Consider the following 19,446-nt stretch of genomic DNA (forward strand, 5'->3'; position numbering starts at 1 on the left):
GCTACCATTTACTTTCTATTCTATGTCTCCTTGAGGCCCCTTTCATGCTAGAATATTTTTATAGGTGACAGCAGTTTAAGTGTTTGCATTCTAAGTAGGCCCTTTTCAACAGAGAGGGACAAAGCCACCTCTTTTGCTTTAGCAATTGCTGGTGTGTCAGTGAACACACACACATTCATATCATTTGTTAGCACTCCCTTTACACATCAGCCCCCTCAGTTACTCTCCAAATACCTTCCCACAAGGGGATCCAAAGGGCAGGACTTCAGCTGGCTGCCTTGATTCATCCCATCCTGCAGATTGCTCTCAACACAGAGAAGATCAGGATAATGTAAGGATTGTACTTGGTAAGTATATATTTAATTCATTGTCATCAGTTACATGCTGGCCATCCTCAAGCATATAAGATAGTCTTATAACTTGTGAATTTTCAGAATTCAGAGGAGTTTCACCTCTTCTTCACTGTTAACAGTAATCAAAAGGGTCTCAGCCTACAATAAGTAAAGGGAAAGGCAGAGCCTGACAAAGCATGCCTTGACAAGTATGTCATTGTGGACTAACTCTACCCAGCATTTTTTCAGTGGTTGTAATGCCACATGTGGCTTTAAGGTATTAATAGGATAGAAGACAAACTTTTTTGTCTTCTACACTTATAAGACCAAGAATGGACCAGGCAGGGTGTTCACGCCTGTAATCCCAGCACTTTGGAAGGCCAGAGGTGGGCAGATCACAAGGTCAGGAGTTCGAGACCAGTCTGGCCAATATAGTTAAAACCTGTCTCTACTAAAAATACAAAAACTTAGCCAGGTGTGGTGGTGTGCCCCTGTAATCCCAGCTACTCGGGAGGCTGAAGCAAGAGAATAGCGTGAACCCAGGAGACAGAGGTTGCAGTGAGCTGAGATCACCCCGTTGCACTCCAGCCCAGGTGACAGTTCAAAACTCCATCTCAAAAAAAAAAAAAAAACAAAAACAAAAACAAAAAACAAAAAACAAGAATCCTCTTCCTTCTACATTTTAGTTAAATATAAAAAAAAATATTCACAATTTTTACCATTCTCAGGACCATACAAACCAATTTCTACAAGTTTAGCATTAGGATTGAGGTTTATCATTTAATGGTGATTCATCTTTCCCACATACAGCCTGCCCCCTTCATTCTGATGTTTCCATTTCAATAAGAGACTGAAAGGAAAGGGAGGTCAATAGGAAGTTACTGAGGAAGAAGAAATGATTGTTTCTCCTGGTATTCTGCTTCCTGAGTAACACAGTAACACAAGGGAGCCATTTGAATTTGAATCTTTGAAACTCAAACACTTGATGCTAATGTAGTAGACGTTGCTTAGGGGAAGTTTTTAGCATCAGTATAAAAGAGAATTTTAACTCAAAGAACAATCAAAAATTATTTCCCTGATGGTTTTCTAGAGGCAAAACATGCCTTAAACATGTTTGATGCTGACTCTGACAAAGGGATCTGTCTCCAGTTACCTCCAGTTCCATGTCAGGAGACTAGACAAACCGCTCATGGTAAAAACAAAAAGACAGACGAATAACCTCACAAACACAACCTTGTAAGAAAGATAGTAAGAGTTTTCATCTTAAGTTCTGGACTTGGTCTGAAGTAGCCATAGAAGGCATTTAGTTAAGTATTTTTATTTAGAGATAAAAACAAAAACAAAATTGAAAGGCATGGAATTTTAGTGGCACGATGACAATTACAATGACAAAATTATGAAATGTGAAGCAATCACACACTTTCTAGCAGCAGGCGAGAGAGACTGATTCATAGACTTCAAATTCATGTATTATTTTTACCTTCCGGTATATTTTTGCACTTTATACTCATATCTTTTTCTGGTGTATGTATCTTTACACTGCATTCCTGTACTTTATTTAAAGAGACAGTATTTGTGAATATGACTGAAGTGAAGAGTTGAATGTTGTCTTATGTTGGGTCCCCAAGAAACAGACTGTTAGAGTTGCCTGCAGGAAGTTTATTAGAGGATGCTCTTGGGAAACCCTATAAAGGAGAGCGGGAAACTGGGTTGGGCAGAGGGGAATGTTAAATTGTAATGAGGGCTGCAGCCAACCCCCTTGGGAATCCTAGAACTGTGATGGCCTCTAGTATGCCTAAGTGAGGCAAGAAGGCTGTGACCTTGAACCTCCTCATAGACCAATCCTTGGCTTCAGGCTTTCTCCATGGAGGGATGCAACCTTGGGGAAGGCAGTTCCCTTCAGCAGAGGGCAGTCCTGGAACACAGACTCAGGTGTCAGCTCTAACACTTCTAGCAGCCAGGAGAATAGGCACTTTGGTCGTCGGGTTGAGGGATCTAGATGGTAACAGCCTTCAGTTCAGTTACTAAAAATAAATAGTTACTGAACTAAAGACCAATAGAATCGGTAGGGGAGAGATGAAAGAGCAGTGATTTACAGAAAGCCTAAAAGAATAACTGAGGTAGGAAACCATGTGTATATTCTTGTGATCGTGTGATTCTGGGACTCAGGATAAATGTTTTGAGTGGCCATTTTTGTTTGGACTGGCACACAATTTAAAGAACTAAGCAGAGTGATCCTGTGTTTTATTTTGTTTTGCATTCAGCTATCCTGAGAGTAAAAGAGTGAAGCTAGGAAAGTAATTTTTTAAGGTGGAGCTAGATAGTGAAACTAAGCAGGGGAGCCCATAGGTAAGGGGGCTGAACAAACAATCCAACATAGGGGCTTCTTTAAGCAAGCCACATGCTTTATATCCACGTCCTGTGCTTCTATTTCCTGATACACCTTGGTTATGGAGTTAGACTTCTTCATTTTGCCACCAGGTTAAACTTCTTCATCAACAAAATGAACTCATAAACAAAATGAACTTCTTGTAGACAAAATGAATTTCTTCATTTTGCCACCAGGAGGCAGTGTTTGGTAGCGTTTAAGAGGATGTGCTTTGGTGACACAACGTAAGTCCAAATCCCATTTCTACCATTCACTAATTGTATGACCTTGGTCCATTCACACAACACCTTGCCTCTATTTTCTCATCTATAAAATAAGAATAATAATATTACTCACTTCACAGGATAGTTAGGAATATTAAATTGAAGTAATGCTTGTAAGCACCTAGGTAAGAGGCTCATAGCTGGTCTCTCGTGCCAGAAATTGTGTCCCCAGTTGCGAACACCTTTCCCATCTCATACAAATGACAGTCCTTAACCAAGTCTCCTTAAGAAACTAGTCAGTGTTTTCTTTGAATAAAGGACAAAGGAGGGAAGTAAGATGTAATGGGTTTGGTGATGAACTAAGTTAAAATGTGAAAATGGAGATATCTGTGAACACAGCTGCTCTTAGTCATTGTTTGGGTCCATTTTGTGTTGCTTATAACAGAGTGCCTGAAACTGGGTAATTTATAAAGAAACAAAATTTATTTTTTACAGTTCTGGAGGCTGAGAAGTGCAAGGTTGGGGATCTCATCTGGTGAGGGCCTTCTTGCTTATGGGGACTCTGCAGAGTCCTGAGGCAGCACAGAGCATCCCATGGAGAGGCAGCTTAGTGAGGCGGCTCAGGTCTCTCTTCCTCTTTTTTTTTAAAGCCATAAGTCCCACTCCCATGATGAACCATTAGTCCATTAAGTCATTCATCCATTCATGAGAGCAGAGCCCTCATGACCCATCACCTCTTAAAGACCCCACCTCTCAATATTACCACCTTTCAACAAGAGTTTTGGAGGAGACAAGTATTTAGATCATATCAGCCATCAATACATAGAAAAAGCTGCAGTTATTTAGACACTGCAGTTTCCTTGAAGCTGGGGCTTGTGGAGGAGCATCATTTGCCTCCATGGAGGCATATGTTTTGCTATTGAACTGGGAAAACAAGACTGAAGCTGTAGGTCATGCCCTTGACACTGTGAAGCAGCAGACACCCAGCCCAGCTGACTCATGCAGCTCCTGAATCCTGGCACTCCTTCCTCTCATGGTTCTAAGGCATGTTCTTTCATTGAAAAAACATCTGGGCCAGATGATCAGGAAGATGTAGGATCCAAACGTCAGAGACACAACTTTTGTGTCCCACATCTCACAGTCACATACCTCAAGCCCTTTTCCAGAGGCAGTTCAGGCACCCCCAGACCTCAAGCAGACCTGGTAACATCAAAATCATCCTATGCTTCTTCCCCTTTTTCTGTTCACCCGATGTTCCAACTAGAGGCACAACTTATCGCCAGTTGCATTAAACCTTCCCACCATTTTGTAATTTCCCTTCATCTACTTGGTTAAATGAGAAACAGGAAAGAAGCAAGAATAAACTGAAAATGTTGTCATTATGCAAAAAAACCTTAGGGATCAGAGGATCACTCTGGCAATGCAGAAATCCACCAAACTGCTGCTCATCACTATTACATTAAAAAAAAAAATAGACTTGCCAGAATAAAGGAAAATCCTGGCATGGAATCATAGGTTATTATTATTAAGAATTTATTAATAAATGATTACTATAAATGTTACTATAAATGTTGGGCTAAAATACCAAAATCATCCTCCTGATCCCCCCGTTCTTGTCTTCAGGTATACTCCCACAGTTCAGCCAAGTATGATTCCTTCCACTGATGTTTAAAGGTTAACTTAGTCTCAGCCATGGTGATGATTTTTATTTTTTACTGCAACCTCGCCTGACTGCCATCATCGCTACCATCACCCCTGACTCAGCCCTGTCACTAGTATTGTCAATATAAAAGACATTGAGTAGTGTAGGGGTCAAGGAAAAGGGAAGAAGGAGACACTTGGGTTGGGAGCCTAAGTCAGTGGGAGACTTGCGGTTCCAGTAACAGTAAAAGGGAAGTAAGGATGACAAAGTACTTTGAGTTACTTTCTTAGTGTTTTAAATGTGGGAACTCTTAATTTTCACAACGCCTTCTAGGATTAGTGACTGTGAACCTTCAATAGATTAAGAGACTTGCTTAAGGTCACACAAGCTAGTGGAGCTCCTTCCTCCTGTATTCGGTGTCCTAGAGATCCGTTTCCTGCAGCTGCTCCTGCTACAAAACATCATAGAATGATGGGTAAAATCTGGTGGAATCCAGTAATTATCTGTTGGATGTTTCCTAGACCTGAAATAGGATTTGCTAGATCTGAACCCTATTCTTCTTTCACCCCCCAACTCCACCACCAGCTTCATTGTGTAATCAACAAATAAAAATTGTATATACTTATAGTATACAATGTGATGTTTTGATATTTGTATACATTGTGTGATGTTTTGATATTTGTATACATTGTGGAATGATCCTGTAATCAAGCTGATAAACATGTCTGCCACCTCACATAGAGTGTGTATGTACACGTGCGTGCGTGTGCACGTGTGCATGTGTGCATATCTGTGTGTGTGCATGTGCCTGTGTGTGTGTCTGTGTGTGTGCATGTATGTGTGTGTGTGCATGTGTTTGCGTGTGTGTGTCTGTGTGCATGTATGTGGATGTGTGTGTGTGCAGGTGTGTGTGCGTGTGTTTGTGTGTGTGTGTTTGTGTGTGAAGAACATTTATGATCTGCTCTCTTAGCAATACTCAAGTACACACTACATCACTGAATGCTATCTTCCTTGAAATACTCCTTGCCTTGATCAACAAAATAGAAAGACCACTAGCCAGATTAATAAAAAAGAAAAGAGAGAATAACCAAATTGATGCAATAAGAAACAATATAGGGGATATCACCACAGATTCCACAGAAATTCAAACCATCATCAGAGATTATTACAAACAACTCTATGCACATAAAATAGTAAACCTGCAAGAAATGGATAAATTCCTGGACACTTGCCTCCTCCCAAGCCTAAACCAGGAAGAAGCCAAAACCCTGAATAGACCAATAACAAGGTCTGAAGTTGAGGTAGCAATTAAGAGCCTACCACCCAAAAAAAGCCCAGGTCCAGATGGGTTCACAGCTGAATTCTACCAGACATACAAAGAGGAGCTCATACCATTCCTTCTGAAACTATTCCAAAAAATCCAAAAAGAGGGAATCCTTCCTAAATCATTTTATGAGACCAACATCATCCTGATACCAAAACCCGGCAGAGACTCAACAAGAAAAGAAAACTTCAGGCCAATATCTGTGATGAACATAGATGCAAAAAATCTTCAATAAAATACTGGCAAGCCGATTGCAACAGCCCATCAAAAAGCTTATCCACCATGATCAAGTAGGCTTCATCCCAGGTATGCAAGGCTGGTTCAACATACGCAAGTCTATAAATATAATTCAACACATAAACAGAACCAAAGACAAAAACCACATGATTATCTCAATTGATGCGGAGAAGGCCTTTGACAAAATTCAACAGCGCTTTATACTAAAAACCCTCAATAAACTAGGCATTGACAGAACATATCTCAAAATAATAAAAGCTGTTTATGACAAACCAACAGCCAATATCATACTGAAAGGGCAAAAACTGGAAGCATTCCCTTTGAAATCTGGCACTAGACAAGGATGCCCTCTCTCACCACTCCTATTCAATATAGTACTGGAAGTTCTAGCCAGAGCAATCAGGCAAGAAAAAGAAATAAAGGGTATTCAAATAGGAAAGGAGGAAGTCAAATTGTCTCTATTTGCAGACGACATGATTGTATATCTAGAAGACCCTATCGTCTCAGCCCAAAGTCTCCTGAAACTGAAAAGCAACTTCAGCAAAGTCTCAGGATACAAAATCAATGTGCAAAAATCACAAGCATTCCTATACACCAATAACAGACTTAAAGAGAGCCAAATCAAGAACGAACTTCGATTCACAATTGCCACAAAGAGAATAAAATACCTAGGAATACAACTAACAAGGAACGTAAAGGACCTCTTTAAGGAGAACTACAAGCCACTGCTCAACGAAATGAGAGAGGACACAAACAGATGGAGAAACATTCCATGCTCATGGTTAGGAAGAATCGATATCGTGAAAATGGCCATACTGCCCAAAGTAATTTACAGTTTCAACGCTATCCCCATCAAGCTACCAATGACCTTCTTCACAGAACTGGAAAAAACCACCTTAAACTTCATATGGAACCAAAAGAAAGCCCGCATAGCCAAATCAATTCTAAGCAAAAAGAACAAAGCAGGAGGCATCACACTACCGGACTTCAAACTATACTACAAGGCCACGGTAATCAAAACAGCATGGTACTGGTACCAAAACAGAGATGTAGACCAATGGAACAGAACAGAGGTCTCAGAGACAACACAACATATCTACAACCATCTGATCTTTGACAAACCTGATAAAAACAAGCAATGGGGAAAGGATTCCCTGTTTAATAAATGGTGTTGGGAAAACTGGCTAGCAATGTGCAGAAAGCAGAAACTGGACCCCTTCCTGACACCTTACACTAAAATTAACTCCAGATGGATTAAAGACTTAAACATAAGACCTAACACCGTAAAAACCCTAGAAGTAAATCTAGACAAAACCATTCAGGACATAGGCATAGGCAAGGACTTCATGACCAAAACACCAAAAGCATTGGAAACAAAAGCCAAAATAGACAAATGGGACCTAATCAAACTCCACAGCTTCTGCACGGTGAAAGAAACAGTCATTTGAGTCAATCGGCAACCAATAGAATGGGAAAAAATTTTTGCAGTTTACCCATCTGACAAAGGGCTGATATCCAGATTTTACAAAGAACTAAAGCAGGTTTACAAGAAAAAAAACAAGCCTATTCAAAAGTGGGCAAAGGATATGAACAGATACTTTACAAAAGAAGACATAGATGCGGCCAACAAACATATGAAAAAATGCTCATAATCACTGGTCATTAGAGAAATGCAAATCAAAACTACATTGAGATACCATCTCATGCCAGTTAGAATGGCGATCATTAAAAAAATCCAGAGATGACAGATGCTGGAGAGGATGTGGAGAAATAGGAACACTTTTACACTGTTGGTGGGAGTGTAAATTAGTTCAACCACTGTGGAAGACAGTGTGGCCATTCCTCAAGGATCTAGAAATAGAAATTCCATTTGACCCAGCAATCCCATTACTGGGTATATATCCAAAGGATGATAAATCGTTCTACTATAAGGACACATGCACACGAATGTTCATTGCAGCACTGTTTACAATAGCAAAGACCTGGAACCAACCCAAATGCCCATCGATGATAGACTGGACAGGGAAAATGTGGCACATATACACCATGGAATACTACGCAGCCATAAAAAACGATGAGTTCGTGTCCTTTGTAGGGACATGGCTGAACCTGGAAACCATCATTTTCAGCAAACTGACACAAGAGCAGAAAATCAAACACCGCATGTTCTCACTCATAGGCGTTTGTTGAACAATGAGAACACATGGACACAGGGAGGGAAGCACTATACCCTGGGGTCTGTTAGGGGGAAATAGGGGAGGGACAATGGGGGGTGGGGAGTTGGGGAGAGATAGCATGGGGAGAAATGCCAGATATAGGTGATCGGGAAGAAGGCAGCAAATCACACTGCCACATGTGTACCTATGCAACAATCTTGCATGTTCTTCACATGTACCCCAAAACCTAAAATGCAATAAAAAAAAAAAAAAGAAATAGGTGGGCTTGGAGGAGGGCAGGCCCTGCCTCTCCAGGGTTTCATGTGATCACATTATATAGAATATATAAATCATGTACAAATATTCCAAAAAAGCAGGGCAGAGTGATGGAAAGAGATTGGAATTTTAGAAAATTCTGTTTAAATTTTTACTCTACCACATACTAACATGGTACCCTGAGCAAATGACTTAACCTCTTAAAATTCTTTTCCCTCACTTATGTGGTATAGTTAATATATTTACCACATAGAGTATAGGGTTACATGAGATAACCTGTGAAAAAGATCTCTGGCTTACTGGCTTACTGGCTGAGTGGTAAAAGTTAGCTCTCTGTGCCAGAGGCAATCAGGGACTCCAGAGAATGCATCAAGAATTGGTTATATATAGATGGTCCATAATTATTGACTACTCAATTCCATTGGCCTAGAATTCCACTTTTTGTACTTCCACATATCAAAACTCATATTCCTTCTAATAGGACTAGTCCAAGTGCTGTTGTTTTTCTCTAATTGGATCTTTTCAAATTCCCTTAGCTGGAGGTAATGTATTCTATTTCTGAAATATTATTATATTTTATAATAGGTCATATCTGGATTAATGGTATAGAATATAGATCCTTAGGATGACAGAATAGGAAGATGCTTTAGTGAGTATTTAGTAGAGCTATTTATGTTTTAAATTTATTTTCATTAAATTAATATATTACTATTGATTAAAAGTCAATAATATTACAAGGATGGTAATAAAGATAGTCCCCTGCTTCATACCCTTCTGCTCCCAATTCCCACTCACTTGAGGCAACATTTTTTAACCTTTCATAATAATTTGTTATATTCCTAGGTTTCAATTTTAGCCACTCCATTATCTATTGATTTGCTGCAATCGCAGATACAAATTTAGTTTTCTCATACATCTTCTCTTACATTTTTGGAACCCTGTATCTTGCAAATACATGTAAGTCATCTCTCTTCCCGCTTTCCCAATATAGTCATTTCACAATTGTTGATTAAATCACTGATTGGTGTTTTACGTTACCATAACTAGCTAAATAAAACTAATGGTTAAGCCATATAGTATGTTTAAATTCCTTCTTTATGCATCTTTATTTTTTTCTGAAGCCGAGGACACATCTTTAATATTTTGTTCAGGCCAGGTGTGGTGGCTTATGCCTGTAATCCAAGCACTTTGGAGGCCAAGGAAGGCAGATCACCTGAGGTTGGGAGTTCAAGACCAGCCCGACCAACATGGTGAAACCCCATCTTAATATATATTATAATATATATATATATTAAGGGTTCCAAAAATGTAACTCTCTCTCTCTCTCTCTGGAGACAGAGAGAGAGAGAGAGAGAGAGAGAGAGAGAGAGAGTTCAATCTTGATGTGCTTATTGCTAATTCTTTTAAAACATCCAAAACAGTAAAATTTCTCTCAAAATAAATTCAGCCAATTTCTCTGCAACACATAAACATATCTCTCACACACATTATTCCTTAGGAAATATTCTTTCTTGAGCTTTCTGTCCCCTGCTTTGATCAAGTTTCAGTCTAGCTGTGTACAAGTCAAGATTTAAGGGCTTCTGGTCACCCTTATCCTGGGGTGATGTCATCCTTGTGGACTGAATGTCAACCTCAAAATTCATATGTTAAAATCCCAACCCCTAATGTAACGATATTAGGAGGTGGGGCTTTGGGGAGGTGATTAAATCATGAGGGCACAGCCTTCTTGGATAGGATTAGTGGTCTTATACTATCTGGGATAGTGCCCAGAGAGCTCTTTCATCTCTTCTGCCATGTGTCAACACAGCAAAAAGCCATCATCTTGCTATGTGTGGTGGTGCATACCTGCTGTCTAGGAGTTAGAGCCCAGCTTTGGCAACATGGCAAGACCTTGCCTCTAAAAGAAAAAAAAAAACAGAGAAAGAAAAGCACAGAAAAGAGAAAAAGATGGCTGTCTGTGAACCAGGAAGCAAGTCCTCACCAGATGCTGAATATGCTGGTACCTTGATCTTGGACTTTCCAGCCTCCAGAACTGTGAGAAATAAATGTGTGTATAAATTGTTGTTTATAAGCCACTTAGTCTATAGTACTTTTGTTACATAGGCCCAAACAAACTAAGACATGGAGATTCCTGAATAGCTTTGTTCCTTCCTTACATGTACATGTACTTATTATAATTATCAGCTAGGCATAGAAGACCAGCCTGAAAATTGTTTTTGTCAAATGTTAAAGGAATTGCTCCACTGTCCCTTAGCTTCCAGTGTTGCTGTCAAGAATGCCAATTCTATTCTTATTCCTAATCCAGGGATGTGATCTATGCCTTTTCAGGAAGCTTTCAGCATCTTCTCGCTCGGTGTTCTGTAATTTTAAAAGCATGTGGCTAGAAAAAAAAGAAATACCTAAAAATCAATCATCTAAGCCCCCATATTAGGAAACTAGGGAAATAAGTGAAAGTTAACTGCAAAGTAAGCATAAGAAAATAAAGTTTAAAAAAATTAGAGCCCAAATCAATGAAATTGAAAGTAAAAATTAAGAGTTTGGGGAGCTGCGCCACTCAGTCCTGTTTTCAGGGAGATGGATCTTACTTCCCCAAGGACTTGGCTGCGAAGGGCTCTCTAGCATCTGGGCCACACTGCAAAGGGTGGAGTATTTTGAGAGTTTACATATCAGGAAGAGTCTGTTACTTTTAAATTAACTTAATTGTCCTTTAGGCTGTTTATTTTTGGATCAAGTCCTATGCCAGGGATTTTAACTGCACTTTTGAATGTGTTACCAAGGTTATGATGACCCTTGGATGCTATTTTTGGAAGAAGGAGGAATGGTGATAGTATGCAAAATCAATACTCAAAAGCCTGAGGAGCCTCTGGATTTTGACTTCTGCAGCACCAATGTTATTAATAAAATTGTTCTGCAGTCAGAGGGGCTCTGAAGCATTTCCCAAATTGGATGTGATGACTGAAGTCCTACGGATCATCATGTCTCCTGACAAGCATTATTTCAGGTTATCTACTTTTGGAAATTTAGGAAGTTCGCAACTTGACTTCCAAAGATTCTTATTTGATGCAAGAATTTCATTGTAATCAGACCCAGGTCAACAGATTTGATTTCTTTGCTGATACCCTTTACAAAGGCATTAGTCCTATCTTGTAAGGTTTCTATTCACATAAATGACAGGATTTCTTTCATTATAGCATATTATTAGAATGAAGAAGGGCAAATATGCTTTGTGGAATATTACTGTTGCCCTGATGAAGAAGTTTCTGAAACTGAGTCTTGAGTATGATGATTCATTGTGATATTTATGTGTATATTCATAAGTTGAGTTCTCATTCTGAGTATGAAAATCTTCATAATTTCTTATTGAATTTTCTATAGAGAAGATGCATGAAGAAGATAAAAGCAAGGCTGTTGTATCATAATAGTAATATATTTTGTTAACAAATGCTTTCATGAAGTCATAGATTATCCAGTATTAGACTATCCCTTGGCTCTGTCTTTTAAACTCAGAGGAATCATTTTGAGCCAAGATAAATAAGTTAGATGCTCTATTCCATTTAAGTAGAACATTTCAAGAATCTAAAGATCTAAAGTTTGTTGAAGTCCTATCAGAAATGTTCTTTTGTTTATTTACTATTAGAAAATGCAAAGGTATGTGGACATTGATGCCAGGGATCATTATATATTAAAGCAGTGGTTCTCTAAGTGTTGCACCAAGACTAACAGCATCAGAATCATCCAGGAACTTGTCAGGAACTCTGGGGGTGAGGCCTAAAATCTGTATTTTCACAAGCTCCTCCCAGGAAATTCTGATGGAAACCACTATTTAAAGATACTTTTTTAAAGTTAGGATTTAATTGCATTGAGGTGTTTGCTATTACCTGTGATTTCTTTGTAAAAGTTCTGAAATTGAGACATCACTAAACAAGTCTGAACAATTCTTTTTTTTTTTCCCATTTATTTATTTTATTGCGTTTTAGGTTTTGGAGTACATGTGAAGAACATGCAAGATTGTTGCATAGGTACACACGTGGCAGTGTGATTTGCTGCCTTCCTCCCCATCACCTACATTTGGCATCTCTCCCCTTGCTGTCTCTCCCCAGCTTCCTACCCCCCACCGTACCTCCCCTATTTCCCCCCAAATGACCCCAGTGTGTAGTGCTCCCCTCCCTGTGTCCATGTGTTCTCATTTGAACAATTCTTTATATGATGTATTTCTAAAGTATACCCTTTAAAGAAATCTATGGATAAGATTAAAAAGTCTTCAGAGTCATATATTTTCTCCTTATTCTTAAAACTGTTCAATGTGGTGCTTATTAGATACTTTTCATTTGCCCATAAACATTTCTTGACCAAATGCCCATCAATGATAGACTGGACAAAGAAAATGTGGCATATGTACACCATGGAATACTATGCAGCCATAAAAAAACGACGAGTTCATGTCCTTTGTAGAGACATGGATGAATCTAGAAACCATCATTCTCAGCAAACTGACACAAGAACAGAAAACCAAACCCCACATATTTTCACTCATAGGTGGGTGATAAACAATGAGAGCACTTGGGCACAGGGAAGGGAACAACATTCACTGGGCCGGGTGCGGGGGTGGAGAGGAAGGGAGGGGAGGGACAGTGGAGGGGCAGGGAGGATGGGGAGGGATAACACTGGGAGAAATGCCTGATGTCAGCAACGGTAGGGGGAAAGGGGGGCGGGGAGACAGCAAACCACCATGGCATATATGTACCTATGCAACAATCCTGCAGGATGAAGGATGTGCACATGTAACCCAGAGCCCAAAGTACAAAAAAAAAATCAATTAATTAAAAAAAAACAGTTAGTGGTTTGTTACAAGACTAAACATACTCTTATTGTACAATATAGCAATTACATTCCTTAATACTGACCCAAAGTTGAAAAATTAGGTCCACATAAAAACGTGCACACAGATACTTATAGAAGGTTTATTCATAATTTCCAAAATTTGGAAGCAATCAACATGTTCTTCAGTAGGTGAATAGATAAATTGAGATAAACGCAGACAATAGAATATTATATAGTGCTAAAAAGAAATGAGCCATCAAGCCACAAAAAACCATAGAGGAATCTTAAATGCATATTACTAAAGAGGACAATCTGAAAAGGCTATATACTGTATGACTTCAACTATATGAATTTCCAGGAACAGCGAAACCATGGAGACAGTAAAAAGATTAGTGGTTTCCAGGATTTGTGGGGAGAGAGAGATGACTAGACAGAGCACAAAGGATTTTAGGGCAGTGAAACCACCCTGTATGATAGTGTGAGGATGGATACTCATTATACATTTGTCCAAACCCACAGAAGGTACACCACCAAGTGAACCCTAATGTAAACTATGGAGACTGGGTGATAATGCTGGTTCCATGCAAGGTCCACCTGGTGGGAATGTTGATAATGAGGAGGCTGTGCATGTGTGAGGGAAAGGGGTATATGGGAAATCTCTGTACCTTCAGCTCAGTTTTATTGTGAACCTAAAACTGCTTTAAAAAAATAAAGTCACTAAAAAAACAAACAAAAAACCTAGGAAAAAATGCAAAATGACATGCTTTTGTGTGTGTTCTGTCTCATTCATCAAATTTGATATTTCTTTGATAATTTTCTTTTTTCTCCATTGACTCTTGTTTAAATGCTTATTAGCTGGTTATTATTCATCCTGGAATCCTGGAATCAACCTGTATATGTCTTATCTTTTCTCTCCAATTTTTCCGTTTCATTGTTTTCTGGGTATACTTTTGGAAAGAGCTCTTCAACTTTATCACTCTATTAGCTTTAAAGTGTTTCTGATATCACATTTAGAAAACATATTTATAAAATCCCTTCTGTTAATTTGTTCATTTTTTATAAGTATTAGCACTGCCTTTTTGTTTCATAGATGTAATGTCTTTTCATCTCTCTGATGACCGTATGTATTTCTTCTTCTACCCTCTGCTTTGCCCTTAAGTTCCTTCTTCTGATTTCTTTTTTTTTTTTTTAGAGGCTTTTCTGAATGTTATTTATATCTGTTTACTGATATTTAAGAAAGAAATGTGCACACATATATACACACAAAAGTGACTTGAATTCTTTTTGTGTGGACCTGGTTTATTTATGAGTTAGTTGAATTATAGGATTAACAGGAAAAGGCCTGAGTCTGTGTACTGGAAAACTCAAAATGTCAGTTAACTGGGGGAGTTTTCCCCTCTTGGGCCAGTCACTGCAGTGGGATCCTCCAGTGTTCTGCTTATGGCATAACCCTGGCTATGAGTACTTTAGAGGTCAGGGAGGAAAGGGCTTGGAAATCCCACTTTCCTCTGTGAAACTGTTAATAAACCCCCCTTTTCAGCACAGTTGCCTCCTTTCCCTTCTGTGCCTTGTGTCACCCAGTGGGGTATCTCTCTGATTAAATTTCTTGGTAGAACAAAGCTCCCATCATTCACCTGACGCCAAAGCTGGGGGATGAGTACTTGTCGATCTGCCCCAGGTGCAGCAGTGTACCTGCTCCTCATTGAGACCACTTCCCAGCCTAATCACTTAACTCACCTTTCACAGGACCTGAAGCCTCAAATCACTAAGCCTCTCTGGGGTTGGTGCTTGTCGGCTTCTCCCCCAGCAGGGAGCTTTCTCTCATTTACTCAGTAAGTTGCCAAATTCATACACTTTACATCTTTTTAATTCTTATATTTTGCTATCTTTTTGGTGTTCTTTAGCCTTCTGTGATTCACTCATTCATGCATTCATTTATTCATTCAACAAACATTTTCTGAACACTTCCTTTGTGTCTGGCACTGTGTCAGATGAAGTGAATGTAGTCAGCTAAGACGCAGAAATCTTTTTCCTCATGTGCCTTACATTTTAAGAGCAAGAGCCAGATAACAGACAAACAAATAACATATACAGTATGTCAGATAGTGGTCATTACCACATGTGGGAAAAAATAATGTGGGGAAGAGGTAGAGAACATGCTGGTCAGGGAAGCCCCACAGATAAGGTGATATTTGAGCCGACAGCTGGCAAAAGTTTAGAAATAGACCTTAGAGCAGAAAGTGACGGCAGTCCCGCAGCTCTGGGCTGATGACCTGAGCATGGCTAGGTGCTTTTCCTCTGCTCCCATAGCATCTTGAACATGCTTTAATTATAACACTTAGCACCATGTGCTATTGCGATTATTAAATTACATGTCTGTTTCTATGACTTGGCAGAGCCGCTCAACATCTGGAACTTTGTCTTATTAACTAGTATGTTCCCAGAAACTAATACATCCTATTAGATGTTCAGTGCATAATTGTTGATTCAATGAATGAGAAATGAAAAGTTCAAGTAAATTGCTGACCAGAATCAAGCCCTCAGGCTCTGAATTTAGGGTTAGGAGTCCGGGTTAGGAAGAAAGACTGTATATATGCTTTTGAGGCAAGCAGTTAGTGAGGGAATGAGGCACGATTACTTGCAGGTAGCTACAAGCAATAAAAATGGGGTCAAAAACGTTAGAGCAGAGGGACACGCCCCCTAGGAGACTGAAACTGTTACAACCGGCTGTGACAATGAACAGATTGCAGACTTCCTCCTTAGGCACGGATGAGAACGGAAGAAACTGGCCGCAACTGGTTAAATCCAAGATGGTTGAAAACTTGGCTAACTGCTGACCCTTAGCTTCATTATGCCCTTTGGTATCATAAAATTTCCATAACGAAACTTTCCACTCCCATCATGCACCTGACGCCATAACAGTTCCGGATTAACTATCTTTAGTCAAGAAAACGGTGGCACCCTGATTCTGAGAATTGCTCACCCATTTTCCAGAAAACGCCTCCCCTTATTATAGAGTACTTTCTACCTTCATTGTGCTTATCCCTATATTATATGAACCGCGTTGCCTGTGACTCATTCTTTGAGTGCCCACACTCTTCCCTTGGGTGTATCCTTGCTTTTGCTCCGCAATAAAATGTCTACACTTTCACTTTGGTCTCATTTTCAGATTCTTTTATGCTTTGATGACAAGAACGTGCACTGGCCTACTGGCAACAGTTTTAGATGCCCTCCGAGATCAGTGTGCTTGTTTATACCAGAAAAATGTTATCTGGGCCAGACAACGGTGCACTTGCCTGTAATCTCAGCATTTTGGGAGGCCAAGGCAGGCAGATCACAAGATCAAGAGATCGAGACCATCCTGGCCAACATGGTGAAACCACGTCTCTACTAAAAATACAAACATTAGCTGGGCATGTCTACAGTCCCAGTTACTCGGGAGGCTGAGACAGGCGAATCGCTTGAACCCGGGTGGTGGAGGTTGCAGTGAGCCAAGATCACATCACTGCACTCCAGCCTGGCAACAGAGCAAGACTCCGTCTCAAAAGAAAATAAAAAAATAAAAATAAAAATAAAATGTCATCTGCTAGGCCCCTTAGTCACAAAGTGTACCAATAAGATCTGTGGTCATTTTTCACAGCTTTCTGACCACTTTCAGTTTCCAATCAGTGTAACTATGTGGGATGACTCAGCTACAAGTTGCTACAAGAATTTTCTTCTGTGGTTGCTAGAGAGAACCCAAACCAGCTCAGCCAATTAGAGCTCCAGTTGTCACTCCAACCCGCGCTGGCCCTGGGAGTGAAGGGAAGTGTTTATTTGGCGTATGTGCGAAGCTGTTCAGAAGTTTCAGAGCCTTTGTCGCTTTGAAAGTCACCTAGATGATGTGGGCATGGTCTCCTAAGCCCCCTGCTAGTTAAGCTCTCTGAAGAGAAGGTGGCAGACCCGGTTTGCTGATCACACCAGGGATCAGGAGGTAAGCACCATGGAGGAACTGGGTTAGAGACTAGAGACTGAACCCTTTCTCCACCAAGAAAGACAGCTGAGGAAAGACCAGCCATGTTATGCACCCCTTTGAGAACTTGAACCTGCGAAAATGGACACCAGCTGTGAAAGGATGGGTTCGTTTGTTTTATTCACTTTAGCCATGTTCTCGGTGTCTTTGAGCTGGTGTTCCTGAACCTTCAGCTTCCATTGGGGTTTATCTATCAGCCTATTTGTAACACTGATCTTTATGTCACATTCCCCTGGCTGGGCCCCGTACCTTCCCAGGCAGTGAACATTTTACTTGACGGAAGCCCCACATAGCACTTGGGAATTTCCCAGTAACGAATGCCTCTTCTCACACAGTGCAGGGCTTCATTTCCTGACCCCACAACCACCCACGAAGCCCCTGGTCTAGCCCCGGTGGGATGCTCTGGTGCGATTTCAACATCACTCTAGTTCTTCATCATCTGTTGCCCTGGTTTGCTCATCCCCGCCCGGAAAGCCTTTTCATTCCAACCTTGCACTTCTACCTCCCCTGTGTCCTCTTAATCTATTCTTTGATAAAACATTTTAAATAAGATATTCTCCTACCTTTTAATCTCAGTCTCAAATCCAGATTGTGACCTGCCATCCCATATGAAACTACTATTTGTCACAAAATATCATGACTAGATATCTACTACTATCACTTTTTTTTTTTTTTTTTTTTTTTTGAGACAGAGTCTCGCTCTGTTGCCAGGCGCCAGGCTGGAGTACAGTGCCGTGATCTCGGCTCACTGCAACCTCCACCTCCTGGGTTCAAACAATTCTCCTGCCTCAGCCTCCCAAGTAGCTGGGACTACAGATGTGTGTCAGCATGCCCAGCTAATTTTTATATTTAGTACAGATGGGGTTTCACTATTTTGGTCGGGATGGTCTCGATCTCTTGACCTCGTGATCTGCCTGCCTCGGCCTCCCAAAGTGCTGGGACTATGGGCATGACCCACCACACCCGGCATATTATCACTTTTTATACTGATACCTAACCCTGACTGAATGATTACTCTTTGCAAGGCTCTGTTGTAAGTTCGTGACTTACTTGAATGGAATTATCTTATTCCAACATTAATTATTTAATGTTGATAACATTTTCCCCATTTTGCAGTTAAGGATATGGACGCTTTAGAAGGGTATAATTTACCAGATGTCACAAAACAGCTAGCAAATAGCAGAACCAGGATTGAAGTCTGTGTCTGGCAGAATAACTGTCAGCCTTGGGCAACAAGTTAACACAGTTTGAAATCCCTGCAGTCCTGGCATTAAGAAGGTAGGCACTGTTCCTCCATTGCAGATGGCACATAGGGGAAATGCTGGGTGGGCTTTCTTTGTTTCATAAGGTGTGTCTCAAAGAGGAATCATTCTCAGGTTTTACTTGCTTAAGAAATTTTCTTTTTGTTCTTCTATATCACCAATTTTTCCTCTCTCCCAGTTCATTCTCATCAGCATGAAATATTCTGTATTTTCTCCAATGTTAGAAAAGCAAGCGAACAAAAAGAAAACACTCTGTCAACTCCACCTCTCCTTCCAGCACTTACCACATTTCTCTGGACCTTTCTACCAAAAAGGTTGGCTTTACTTGCATGCTCCCTTTTTTGTCCAGCCTTTTTCTGACCACTCAGTTTACATGAGCAATTTTACTCCTCATTCCTGGCACTCCTCTGCCTTGCCTGTTTTGTTTTCCTTCACAGCACTTCTCAATCTTAATATATTTTGTATACTCAAGTTAAAATTTCTTCTGCACCATTCTCTATCAAAACTGCTATTATCAGTGTCACCAGTAACCCCTAATTGCTAATTCTATATCTTTTCTGCAGTCCTCATCCTACCTAGCACGTTAGAAACATGTGGCACATTTTATCTTTTTATCTCCTTAAGAATTACCTTCTCAGCACCTTAACCACTGTTCTTCCTAGTTTTCTTTTTTTTTTTTGAGACGGAGTTTCGCTCTTGTTACCCAGGCTGGAGTGCAATGGCACGATCTCGGCTCACCGCAACCTCCGCCTCCCGGGTTCAGGCAATTCTCCTGCCCCAGCCTCCTGAGTC

The 19,446-nt window shown here is 40.2% G+C and overlaps 1 protein-coding gene and 1 pseudogene across 3 annotated transcripts in view; both read left to right on the forward strand.

Moving 5' to 3' along the window:
- Positions 1-3,923: 3,923 nt before the first annotated feature.
- Positions 3,924-12,494, forward strand: LOC108286077 (annotated as a pseudogene).
- A 4,460-nt stretch (positions 12,495-16,954) lies between these two features.
- Positions 16,955-19,446, forward strand: part of AIM2 (absent in melanoma 2) — a 26,558-nt gene continuing 24,066 nt past the window's right edge. The window contains exons 1-2 of one of the 3 annotated variants that reach the window (XM_037729634.1): positions 16,955-17,353; positions 18,509-18,670. The gene's annotated coding sequence lies outside the window, so the exon portion shown is untranslated. The remainder of the gene's footprint in view (positions 17,354-18,508; positions 18,671-19,446) is intronic. The other 2 variants (XM_037729633.1, XM_017503685.2) reach the window with 2 other exon arrangements.

This window comes from Cebus imitator, unplaced genomic scaffold (genome assembly GCF_001604975.1).
Source record: "Cebus imitator isolate Cc_AM_T3 unplaced genomic scaffold, Cebus_imitator-1.0 Scaffold313, whole genome shotgun sequence".
Classification (NCBI taxonomy): domain Eukaryota; kingdom Metazoa; phylum Chordata; class Mammalia; order Primates; family Cebidae; genus Cebus; species Cebus imitator.